Here is a 13,501-nt window from a genome sequence, read left to right as displayed (position 1 = left end):
CCTTCATGTATACACAGTGGCACACTTTTCTGCTTCCCCTGTCAGACTAGGAACAGCAGTGGCAGCAGATTGCAAGCAAATAATGTTATCAATATTACATCAAAGAAGGGAATGGAGAAACACACAACTTTTTCCCCAATGTCCTGATGTTCTCTGACAGGGTTGCACAACTCATCATTTCAAGAGCTATAATTACATTTTGATTAACTGGAGAGGGCAACACTAAAATATTAATTATGCAAAGACACGCTCTTGCATTTTAACCTATTTGGTTAAAACCCTTTCCTCCCCTGTACCCCACAGCATGTTGTCTTCTCTACACACCACCACATAGAGATCATCAACCTTTTTGGGCCAGTGGGCAGATCTGAAATTTTGAGAAAGGGCTGTGGGCCGTGGCATAATACAAAATGGTTGCCACATCTAAAAGAGCAGAAAAAGAGATAGGATTACAACATGGTGAAGGCATGAGAAAAGAGACCAACTTCAGCTACCATCACACTCACTCACAGAGAGAAACTCTTTGCCTCTGTTGTCTGTTCAGAATGAAATGGAGGGTGTCCAATCCTGGCATCCAATGAAATATGGGCATGTTTAAGGGGCCATAGTCAGTGTAGCAGAGGTTGAACCAGTGCAAACAGGAATGAAGCAGGAAGAGTGAACAGTCTTTTGTGCATTGTGTATTGTTGAGGGAATATTTACTGAGATCTTTTGAAGGAGCAACAGGAGGTACTGGCATCTCCAACACAGGTCTCACAGGTGCAATTCCACTAGAAGGTCTCCCAATACTCAGCAAAAATCAGGAACCTCAATTTCTGGACATGGGAGTGTCACTTGTGCAGAAGCACATTAGGAAATGGAACACCTTCTGCCTACTTCTTAAAGAGGAGCAAAGATATAAGAAAATGATATAAGATATAAGAAAATGAAATCAGTTGTTTTTGAGAGTATTCTTAAGGAGGAAAAGCACAGGATAACTAATATATTGCCTTAGAATATGAAGGGTGCCTCCATCCATAATTTTTATAGATTTATCTTCTTTTTTAAAGGAACCATAAGCTATAATGGAAGAGTCTTGTATAGTTAGGCTTCATAGTGGAGTCTGAGCTGTGATTTCTAGTTCCGACTGTAGGGCTTAAGAGTAGATGAAAATGCAGGAAAATGTGTTAGGAGTTTTTCTGAGCTCAATAAAATTTTATTGAAAGAATACCACAGCCTCACAGCGGCCCCTTCCCCTAAAAGACATTTGAGAGAAAGATGCTGTTGGACAGGATTCTCAAATTTAATAGCAATGAGAACTCCTTTTGTCCATGTTTGGAGAACACATCAAACCACAAGATCCAGGCCATTTCTGAGTGGGTTGTTTTACTGAAGTTTCAAAAGGCATCCCCAGGGATTTTTAACCAAAAGTTTAAACTCTTAGTTTAATAGAACTAAGAAAACAGATTCACTGCCCTTAAAAAAATCAGAACGCAATCTAACCAGTTTACAAGCCAAGGCACATTTCTTCCCAGCACTAACGATCAAACCACAGATTTACTTCCCCTCTTGAGATAAACAATATTTAACTCCTATAGTTTTTACTCTAACAAGTTTTTAACTAGTGGATTTTGTGTCAAAAAAGAGAAAGCAAAATGTGTTCAAGGAAGAGCTCAACATATAGTTCCTCCCCCCCACAGCCAAAAAGACTGAGAGATTTTAGCCCAATTTTTCATGAAACTGTGTTGTTTATAGTGCATTGCTATGCTATTTCATTATTTCTTAATTATTGTATTGCTTTATACTGGTTTTATTGTGATAAGGAAACTTGTGGTCCTTCCAAAGTGCAAAGGTAGGATAAATCCTGCATAAATGTATTGAATAGAAAAACTATTAATTTGTTTCATACTTGGAATGGAAGAGCATTGTGCTCACAAATTCCTTCATTAATTCCATTCTTGTCTTGCCTCTTTCTCCCCTTTGGTTTATGTGAGTTTCTCCGGCTAGCAGTGTTGAACATAGCTATGGAACATGCAAGAGCTGGCTCTTGTCCTCACTGGACTGTGGTTCTAGTTAGCCAATTTCAAAGCCAAGATAATCATACCCCTATCTAAAACTGAAATCTTGTGGCTAGCAAAGTATGCAAACTCACATTTAATTGAAAGATAGTTACTCTGACCTGGAACTTAAGCAATAAGGTTCTGGATTAAAGAAAAAAGACATTTGGTCTTACCGTAAAACGGTTTTCTCTGTGCATGTCGAAAGCTGATCTCAGGTGGGTAGCTAGCTCCACCTAGCAGTTGAAGGCAGAAGAGTGCTAAAGAGTTTTTTTAAACAAGGACTTTCTGCTCTGCGCAGCTCCTTCTTTCAGTTTTTGATAACATGCCAACCAACAGGAGGAAAGAACAATGAGCAATAATAGGAACCATCAACACGAAACAGGAGACAACATCATTCATACGCTCTCTGCTGTAGGCCTAAGATGAAAAAGACAGCGATGGCAGCCCAGCTCACCTAGGGAGTGGCCCTGAGATCAGCTTTTGACATGCACAGAGAAAACCGTTTTATGGTAAGACCAAATGTCTTTTCTCCTGTGCATGGAAAAGCTGATCTCAGGTGCGGCATACCAAAGCTGACCCATGTAGGGTGGGAACATATCTTGGCTGATTACACTAGTGATCTGGGAGAATGTGCTGTAGCACTCTCCTCCCAAAAGCTGCCTCTGCTGATGCATATGTGTTAATCTTATAGTGTTTAATAAACATATTAGGTGCGGTCCATGTAGCTGCTCTACAATCTCTGTGATAGATGCATGGCATGAGAATGCTGCCGATGTGGCTGCTGCCCTACCACTATCCTGGCCGGCCTGGCTAACTTTAGAGAGGCGTAGGCCAGTGTGATACATGCCTTGATCCACCTAGCAAGCGTGGACGAAGACACTTCTTTCCCTAAAGATGCTGTGTGGAAGGAGACAAACTATCTGTCTGATGGAGATGTTTTGTTTTAGAAATATACACTTTCAGGGCTCTTCGCACACATCCAGTGAATGCCACACTTTCTCTGTGGGGTGATGGGATTAGGACAAAAGGAAGGAAGTACCAGCTCTTGCTGACAGTGGAAGGTAGACAGTACTTTAGGATGAAAAGAAGGGACAGTACGTAGGACTACTCTATCCTTATGAAATACACAGAAATTCTTGTCAACAGACAGAGCATTCAACTCAGACACTCTCCAGGCCAAAGTAATCATCACCTTGGTAAATACCCTTGGGGCCAATGCAAGGCCAAACGGCATGCCCCGGTGTTGAAAATGGTGCTGGCCTAACAAAAATCTCAGGAATCGTCTGTAGGCAGGACAGATCGGGATGTGGAGGTAAGCGTCTTTCAGGTCGATGGATGCCAGAAAGTCCCCCTGTTGCAGTGCTTCCACAATTGATGCCAGGGACTACATTTTGAACCGGCGGTACTTGACAAAGCAGTTGACAAACTTGAGGTCTAAGACCGTCCTCCACAAGAGATCTCGCTTGGGAACAGCAAACAGAATGGAGTAGACACCCTCTGACCTTTCCGCTGGTGGTACTGGTTCTATTGCAGCTATGTTGAGTAGGTGACCTATGGCATCCTGCATGACCCTCCTCCGTGATTTGGATATGGGAGAGGGGCAAAATCTGTCCAGGGGGGTCAACCAAAACTCTATGTTGTATCTGTGGGAGAAAAGCCCTCTGACCCAGGAGACCTGTGTTAAGGCGAGCCAGGAACTTGCATAGAGGAGTAGCCTGCCCCCAATAGGGATGGCGTCAGAACTGTCTGCGCTGACGAGTTCCTCTGCTGTATGAAGAAGATGGAGCTTGTTGTCCCTGGTATTGGGCTCTGCCTTGGAAACACTCTCTGGACCAGGGTGCCCTGGAGGAGCGGAAATCGGCAATTCGAGCATCGCAGCCTCACCCCCAAGCCACGCCCCCAAGCCACACCCCCCCGAAAGGACTGGAAGGAGCGATATGGAGCGAACCATCAAAATGGTCTGCGTTCATCTCTCTTGGCTGTGGCCAAAGTTGGTTTTCAATTGTCCTTAGGGTCAATCAAGACCGCTTTAAGGGCATCCTCTCCAAACAACAAGGACCCCGAGTAAGAAGTTGGCTCTGCCTGTAGCGTCAGCATCCCAGTGTCGGAGCCAGAGAGTTCATTGAGCCACTATTTCTGCAGCCAAGGCCCGTGCTCCTTGGCAGGTTGCGTCCAGAGTGGCGTCTGCCACAAATGTGACCGCTTTGTGTAACTTAACTAGACCCTTCTGCAGTTTGACTGGATCTGGATTTGGATTGTCCAAAAGGTCATCCAGCCACATCATGGAGGCTCTTGAGAAGATAGAGGCGGCAGTAGAGGCCCAGATGGTATTAGCAGAGGCCTCGTGGTTCTTACGTAGGGCAAAGTCCAGATGCCGTTCAGAGGGGTCCTTGAACTGTGAATCTCCTTTTGGAAGGAGAGACCTAGATACTAAGTTTGAAATTGGTTGGTCCACTCCAGGAACGTTCAGGAAATACATGAATTCTGGAGCCAAAATATAGAGTCTGTTGGCTAACGGCGAGACGCAACGTGGGCGCAACGGGTGGGTCCATTCCTCCTTGGCCAGCTTGTTGATGGGATCTGGCACAGGAATAGAGTGATCTGCTGACCTGGGAGACTTGAGAACCCGGGTGCCTTTCACAGGGGGAGCCGTGGGTTGTGGTTGCAAGGGTTGGATGCCAAGAGTGTCCATCACTCTACGGCAGAGAGGAAGGTAATCAGCCAAGTCAAAGAGACAACAGGAGTAGTCCTCTTCCAGATCAGAGTCTCCACTCCATTCATCAGGATCTGCCTGCATAAAAGACAAACAGTCATCCATCCCAAAGGGTTCACCACCAATTCTGCCTCTGGGAATATCGAATGGATTTGGCGAAGAGGGTGGAACCTCATCAAGGCAGCCATGTTGCCCTGTAGAACTGGACTGCCATGGAGCTGCTTGCTGAGGTGATAGGTTTGCCTGAGACGGAGGTTGTGCTTGGGAGAGGAACCCCAGTACATCCCGCAGCTGGGACAGAAATTCTGGAGTCAGCTGTAACCCTGTAGAGGGATCAGAGGGTACAGTGTGCTCATGTGGAGGCAGATGTGGCTGCACAGGTTGAGGCAGGGAAGCCAGAGGAATATCAGAGTGGCGAGATGCTGCCAACATCGAATGAGAGCGGCAGTGCACGGATGTTTGGCTGGGAAAACCTTCAAACTCGTCCTCTGATGACCCGGTAGGAGATTGAAAAAGAGTAGTTAATGCTTCCGGAGCAGGCTCCTCTAAGGCTGGGGCTGAGACATATCGGGCTTGCTTGGGAGCGCTATGGGTAGACAGATGCTTAGTCTTGGCAACAGCTTTGGAATGCTTGTGCTTTGATGCTTTGTGTTGCACTGGGGCCTTGTGCTGTTGACTGGCCCCTGGGGTCTGCGCTGCCTCTGGTCACTGATCTGCCATGTTAGGATCTAGATACATGCACACAATGGGGAAGGTGCGGTATCACTCCCGTGCAGTATGATGCTAAAGAGAAAGATGTGCTATGCAGGCTGGGGTGCCAAGAAAAATGGGCTTGGTTCACTATGGCACCGAAAAATAGCTGGGTACACGCACACAATGGGGAAGGTGCGAGACCGCTACTGTGCACTTGTCCAAATCAGGGCGCCAAAAGTAGATTTTGATGCAGTAAGGGCCGCAAAAACTAGGTACACGCACACAATGGGGAAGGTGCGAGACTGCTACTATATACTGTCCAAGTCAAGGTGCCAAAGGCAGGTTTTGATGCAGTATGGCCCACAAAAGCTAGATACACGCTCATAATGGGGAAGGTGCGGTACCGCTACTACGCACTTTCCAGGCTAGGGCGCCAAAAGAAATAAAATTGATACAGTATGACACCAACACAGCAAGATACATGCACACAAAGTGGAAGGTGTGGTATCGCTCCAAAATGGTATAATTAGGGCTATCCAGCTTCTACAGCGCCATATAGAGACCATGTAGCAATAAAACATATAAAAATACAAAAAGAATAAATGAACTAGCTCTCACACAGCCAGAGAAAAGGCAGAGAAAGGAAAAGAAAAAACAAGGGGAAAGCTCTCAGAAGCGGGGGGGGGATGAAAAAAGGCGGGAAGCAGGCAGGCAAAATGGCGAACGGGAAAAAAGGCGGGAAAACAGGGAGTAATGGCGGCCATGAAAAGAACGCAGCTGCTAGAGCAGGCTGCGGTAACAACGGCCCCTTATTACCTGAGAGAAAAAAACCAGGAGAGAGCCGAAAACACTGGCACGAGCCGCAGGTAAAGCGGCTCCAGAGGGGCTAGCCGCTCTGAGAAAGAGCCGTGAGCAGTGTGACGCCCTTCCCTGGCTCTCCCTGTCAGGTTCCTACCTGCTTGTGACTACTGCCTTTCACTAGGCACCACCAGGGACACCACCAGTCCGGACTGTCCTTTATATGGTTTCTCTCTCCGCTCTAGCACAGATCTCACTAGATCCCCCTGCTAGGCAGCACCACCAGTCACGTCCTGTAACCAAGGTTCCCAGAGACTTTGTCTGAGCCTCTCTCTGTCTGGTTACTTTTGTGACTCCGTACTTATGCTGTTCCCAACCCCCTTGTATCAATGTAGATAACTCATATAACTCGGGGTTGCTCTGGATACTTGTAATGTTATTATTCTCCTCTTCACCGCTGCCACCATTTGTTACTGTTGCCCTTCAGCCTTGGTAATTACCTTACCCTCCCTTCTGGTCTGTGAAACCCCAGCCAAGGATCAGGCCTTCGGTAAACCAAAATAGTATTTATTAAATAACATTAATAACAAGATAACTTTGATAATGATCTACAAGCTTATGGTTTCATCTATTACTGTGATATTTGACTTATTACTAATCCGAACTCCACCTCCCTCTTTCTCCACACTCTCCTGACATACACCAACTCACACCCACCTCCAAACTCCCCCAAAACAACACACTAACATCCCCCAAACACCTCTCAAACAACCCAATCACGTCCACCAAACACCTCTCAAATAACCCACTAACGTCCACCCAGATTCAACTGTCATCCTTCCATTTATACTCTCAGCCATCTAAACACTCAGCCAATCATCCAGCATTCTACTGCTCATTTACTCCCCCTCCTCTTTCATTCCACTTACCACACATCTTCTATAAAAACAGCACTTACCATATTTACATTAATACAGGAACATCACAAGCAGCAAGCCACAGCGATTACTGTGGAGGAAACAGAGCTCCGATGCCCACAAGCGGGGAGGGACTCAGGCGCTGCTTAGGGCAGCAGAGGAGGGAGGCAGTGCTGCTAGCTCCTAGGGCTGAGAGGAGAGGAGCCGCAGCCAGCACCGAGGGAAGAAGCGAAGAAAAGGCTCCTAATGAGTCTGAGGTAGCATCGCAGCTTCCGAGTCAGGGAAAAAAAACAAAAAACCTGAAGCTGCAGCCAGCTTCCATAGGGAAAGGACTTGAGCCGCGGCACCGCATAAGGCAGCCGCTGCCAGCAGCAGGGACTAGGACAAGGGACTGGGGGGGGGAGACAAACAAAGCACCAACAACAACAACGGAATGAAGAGGGGAAAATGGGTCAAGAGAGGGGAAGAGGGGGACCCCCAGTTCCCAGACACTCCCTCACACACACACACGATCACACAAAGAACACACTATCACTAATTCCTAACTAATTCCTCACGCTCTGGAGATACAACCAGCCTCGGACAAAGGCAAGAATGAACTGGAGTGGGAGGAGCCTGGTCCCCTCGGGTCTTGACTTCAGTGCATTCTTGCCTTCGGACGCTAGATGGCAGTAGTACCCAAATGATGGCATCCTACCTGGGAAAACAGACTTGTAAAAGCCCAGGAGAAGAAGCTACAGTAACCCTATGCAGTTGCTTAGTGAAAATATGGAGGGGTAGATTAAGATCATACTCACTCATATCTCCACTCCCAAACTCCAGGTGTTCATCTAAAGCTCTGAACAAAACCTACAAATGTACAACCTGTATACACTTAGGCTTTGCTCAGACATTTGGGTGAACACATGAAGGCCAGGGATGGCAACAGCAGGGACAATTCCAGCCCTAGTTTGTTTCTGTTTTATTAAGATATAATCCTTGCTGCCAATGCAAAGATATTACATTATCTTTCACTAGTGACCCATAAATACTATGGTTTCCACACACAGAATGAGCAATCCCATTGATAAATACAACTTCTATAATTGTAAATAGCATTTAGAGATTTTTATATACACTGAAATATTACGCAAATTTGATGTCTCTCTCTCTAGGGTAAATTCACAGGAATGATACACTTAGTTACCATGAATAAAAAAGCATTTCATATTTTAACTGCTAACCCTAATAGGATTATTGTAAGGATGTCAGCATTATTTAACCCATTACAGCACATGAGGTTGGGTTTAGGGTTAAATGAGGAGTTGGATTTCTCTGAATTTAAATATCAAAACCAAGGGTCTTTATGAAACTTGGCTGACTCTCTGTAACCACTGTGCTTGCCAGTCAGTCACTGTGTCAACCGGACCAGTATAATCTGCAAACACAGTGATTGCACAGCTGAGCTGATTTACACATACCCTATGGATACTATCAGCATTTGAGTTCAGTTTGTGTTTAGTGTGGGCCTGTTCAGAGAATGTGCATTGCCTGACAGAATAAAGAGAAAAACAGATCTTCACAGGTCAGTACAGGGCCATTCCCTCCTGTTTTCCTGGGGAGGGGTTGAGAGTGTTATGTTGAAGTTGTTTTGCCATGGCTGGCACAAGATTCAGTCCCTTTTGAGTCACACAGTACAGTCTTTTAAGGTGTCAGTATTATGTCAAAGTTTAAGGATATAATATAATGACAACATTTTAAATTTTTTATTATGTCTTCTAAATGCTTGTAAAATGAGTCTATGGAGTGTGGTCTCTAAAATATCATGTTTAAGACCACAGTGTTGTCTCCACTATATTGATTTGAGTCTGTTTTAATGTTTGTAGCTCCTGAAGGACAAGTTCCAAAATGCGTCGAGCTCACAATAAATTTCATCTAGCACCAGAGCTTGTCTCTCTTTCCTGCCCTATACAAGATCTAAACCAGAGAGACCCTAGCTCACAGCTCATACTCTTAGTCAATATACGAAATGAGATCTTAAATATACAGATGAGTACTGTGGATGGCCCATACTCACAATTGTCATCTATAATCCTAGATTTCATATATGAACTCATACATGTTTGTGCATGTATCCAATCATGGAAATCATTTGTGGATATTACCCAGAGTATGCAAATTAAAGTACCTAGACAGCGAACATATGACATTTTACACACTATGCCATGACGTCTGAAATGGCCAAGCATGAGAACATAAAAAGAGCCTGGTGGATCAGGCCAATGGCCCATCTAGTCCAGCATCCTGTTCTCACAGTGGTCAACCAGGTGCCTATGGAAGCCAACAAGCAGGACCTGAGCATAACAGCACTCTCCCCTCCTATGGTTTCCAGTAACTTGTATTCAGAAACATACTGCCTCCGACAGTGGAGGGAGAGCATAGCCATCATGACTAGTAGCCACTGATAGCCTTATCCTCCATGAATTTGTCTAATCCTCTTTTAAAGCCATCTAGGTTCACTCCTGTGGGAGTGAATTCCACAGTTTAACTACACACTCCACGAAGTAGTACTTTTTTTTTGTCTGTCCTGAATCTTTCAACATTTAGCTTCATTGGATGTCCACGAGTTCTAGTGTTACGAGAGAGGGAGAAAAGCTTTTCTCTATCCACATTCTCCATGCCTTGCATCATTTTATATCCAGTGCCTTGCAAAAGTAATCATACCCCTGTCCAATGCTCTTGTATTACTGAATAACAAATGGTACATTATAATTTCGTTCTGTATGATACTGTATTTTGAAACACTGAAACTCAAAATCAATTATTTTAAGATGACATTTGTTTTATGATGGGAAATGTTTGCAAGAAACATAAAAAACTGAAACATGTTGCTTTTGATTTGCTAACTGATTTTGAGTTTCAGTGTTTCAAAATAAAAGATCATGCAGAACAAAATTACAATATACCATTTGTAATTCAGTAATATGAGAGCATTGGTCAGGGGTCTGATTACTTTTGCAAGGTACTTCTGTCATGTCATCTCTTACTCGCCTTTTCTTGAAACTAAAAAGCACTCCTAGTGGAAGAGAGCAAGGAGATCTAGAAGTCAGGAAAAGCTGAAATAACCTGCAGGTTTCTTGTTAATATATCAACAAAATTTATATAATTTTGATAGATTGATATAATTTTTAAACACATAAATTGTGTCACATAAATATGCATTTATTACTTATGTACCATGGTTTTCCATTTACAGTCTTATCCTGTAGGAGATGCACACTAGAACTATTCCTGTATTTACACTCAAAATTTATATTTGAAATTTACAAACCACAAAGTGGACCTTGGCAATTGTTGCATTGGTTGTGCTGCTCCAAAATGGGCAAAAAATAAAATAAATAACTTAGGTCACTAATATAAATATTATACATTAAATGTAAGTTTTGCAAGCTGCAGTGGGAATGTGACTGATACACTTTAATGTCAGTGCAATAATTCTCTTTCCAATCCAAACATGAAGCATGAACATATAAAATAAATGAGGATTTATATACTGCTGTATTTGTATTTAACAACAACAACAACAAAAGCTTCTGGAACCACAGCAGGATCTCCAGTTATGTGTTAACCACAACTTTTGAAGTTATTCACAGTGACCAAACAAAAACGGATATTTTTGTTGTGCCTAAAGAAAGTAAAGCTTTCAAATTCCATATAATGTAAGATCTGCAACTAATGCGATAGTTAAGGATAATTAAGGCTACATTTATTCTTAACAGATGGACCTCTCCTTTTGTGGCTTTGTCTTATTTTTGTTCAGTTCCCCTCATCCTTTGTGCAGTTGTGTGTATTACTACTATTGCAACTCCTCAATTTATTACCCACCCTCCATTACAAGGTTCCAGGATGGCTCAAAACAACTTAAATGCAATATTAAAAGGGTTAAAACATTAAAATAAATTACAGCCATAAGAATGCATACAAGAATTAGTATCCAACTGTTTTTTAATTTCTAAAATGTCGAGTGGCTATTTTTTAAAACTTCATGGAATTATCTATGCTGTACTGTTATATTCTTATTAAAATATTATTTGTTTAAAAATACAACCTAGCTGGGAAACTTTCAGGTCAATCAACTGATATTTAGTGCTGCATCAGGGAAACATGGTGGAGGTGTGGAAATGAGTTTGGGAAATGCAAAACTGGCTAGAGAGAGCATTAAGGCATAAATGACTAGTGAAAAAGAGGTAGAACTGGATCTGAACTTAGACTGACCTTACAAGCTGCTGCTGTCTCAGCCTCTCACAGTTCAAGGCATTTCTCACTAATATATGGATCGAAGACCTAGTGAAATCAACCAAGTACTTGTCACTGGGCTTCAATTTAAACTTATTTGTGAAAGCATCATCTAACTAAATGTTTTCTTAGCAGAATATTTTCTTTTCTTGTTTCTTATCTCCTCCAAGTAAAAAATTCCACAATGAGAAGACAAGCCTAATGCATATAAACCTGAAAGATTGTCTTACTCATATACCTAGTCGGTGAGAGCCAGTGTGGTGTAGTGGCTAAGGTGTTGGACTATAACCTGGGAGACCAGGGTTTGAATCCACACACAGCCATGAAACTCACTGGGTGACCTTGGGCCAGTCACTGCCTCTCAGCCTCAGAGGAAGACAATGGTAAACCCCTTCTGAATATCGCTTACCATGAAACCCCTCTTCATAGGGTCGCCATAAGTCGGAATCGACTTGAAGGCAGTCCATTTCATTTTTTTACCTAGTCGGTATCACTGCACTCTGCAGGTGAGGGCTTCCTGCAGATACAGGAGGTCCGTTCTGCACAACATAGGAAGTGGACCTTTAGTGTTGTGGCACTGACACTTTGGAATTCCCACCCCTTAAATATTAGACAGGTGTCATCCCTGTTATCTTTTCAGCACCTACTTTCAACAAGCCTTTTAAGTAGAGACCTTATCCCAGTCTGTGTCTGTGCTGGAATTGCTTTTTAAGACTTTTTAAAGTTGCTTTTAAAGATATTTTATTTTAATATGTTTTTAAAGATTTTTGTTTTAATGTGTTTTAAAGTCTTTTAAGATGTTCTAAAGTGCTTTTAGTGTTTTTGTTTGCTGCCCTAGGCTCCTTCTGGGAGGAAGAGTGGGATACAAATTTAATAAATAAATAAATAAATAAATAAAAACTTTTATTTTTAGACATATGTTCCACTCCATAACAGCAATAATGCACTTGAGGCTGTGCAAAGGTAGGTGCCGCCACACTAAAGGTCCATTCCCTGTGTTGTGCCGAATGGACCTCCTGATAAGATGGTATCTGCAGGAGGCCCTCACCTGCAGAGCACAGTGACAGACTGGGTATATAAGACCATAATAACTTGAGAATAATTTTGCAGCCTCAAGTACATTATTGCTTTTATGGAGTGGAACATATGTCTAAAAATAAGGAAAACAGTTGTGTCTATTTATGGACCAATGCCACATTTATGACATAGCCAACTAAAAAGTTCCAGTTGTGTCTATGGCCATTTCATAACTCGGTGTAGTGGAAAACTGATATTGAAGTTATATGCCAAGTTATATTATTCACATGCATGCTTTCTTGTGATAGTTCCTTCATGAGTTTTAGAGAGTTCCTGGAACTTAGCCTTCAGTTTAGCTCTACTTTCTGTACCATACATAGAATCTGGATCCTGAAATGAGAACTTTTATGCAGTCTATCTCTTCTCTTGTAGTGCTAGCATTAGAACAATCATTCCCTCTACTTGTGTAGATCATTGGCTCCATGTTATGCACTTTGAATTTATAATAGTAGAACTCACAATGGCTCCCTTGTGGGATGCTCGAATGAAAGTAAATTTCAGGAACAACGGTTTTGCATTTGCTTTCTGAATTATTATGCGAGCTGAGATTTTTACACAGAATAAGGAATGAGCAAAAGACTACATCAGAAAACAAGAAAATAGCAGGGCTGACTACTCAGTAAAAAAGAGGATTCTTTTGCCACATTAAAATCATGTCCATGCTAAGAGGTGATAAATCCATCTTGCCCCACAAAACAGGGGTGTGAAAATAACTAGACCAGCCTTTCCCAACCAGTGTGCCTTCAGATGTTGTTGGACCACAACTCCCATCAGCCTCAGCCAGCATTGCCAATGGTCAGGAAAGTTGGGAATTGTGGTCCAACAACATCTGGAGGTACACTGGTTGGGAAAGGCTGAACTACACTATCCTACACAATTTTCAGTTTCATTCATCCAGTTTTAACAGCAACAGACTTTATTTGCACTATACTTGCATCTTTTTAAAGCAACAAAAAGCAGCATATTTAAATAAATGTGAATGTTACTTA

At 42.8% G+C, this 13,501-nt stretch overlaps 1 protein-coding gene across 2 annotated transcripts in view; it reads right to left on the bottom strand.

Annotated features, from left to right (window-relative positions):
- Positions 1-13,501, bottom strand: part of AGMO (alkylglycerol monooxygenase) — a 260,877-nt gene that overhangs the window by 93,094 nt on the left and 154,282 nt on the right. The window lies entirely within an intron of this gene.

The sequence above is a fragment of the Rhineura floridana genome, chromosome 10, assembly GCF_030035675.1.
Source record: "Rhineura floridana isolate rRhiFlo1 chromosome 10, rRhiFlo1.hap2, whole genome shotgun sequence".
Classification (NCBI taxonomy): domain Eukaryota; kingdom Metazoa; phylum Chordata; class Lepidosauria; order Squamata; family Rhineuridae; genus Rhineura; species Rhineura floridana.
Note: the sequence above shows the minus strand (reverse complement) of the source record. Positions and strands in the feature narration are given on the sequence as shown.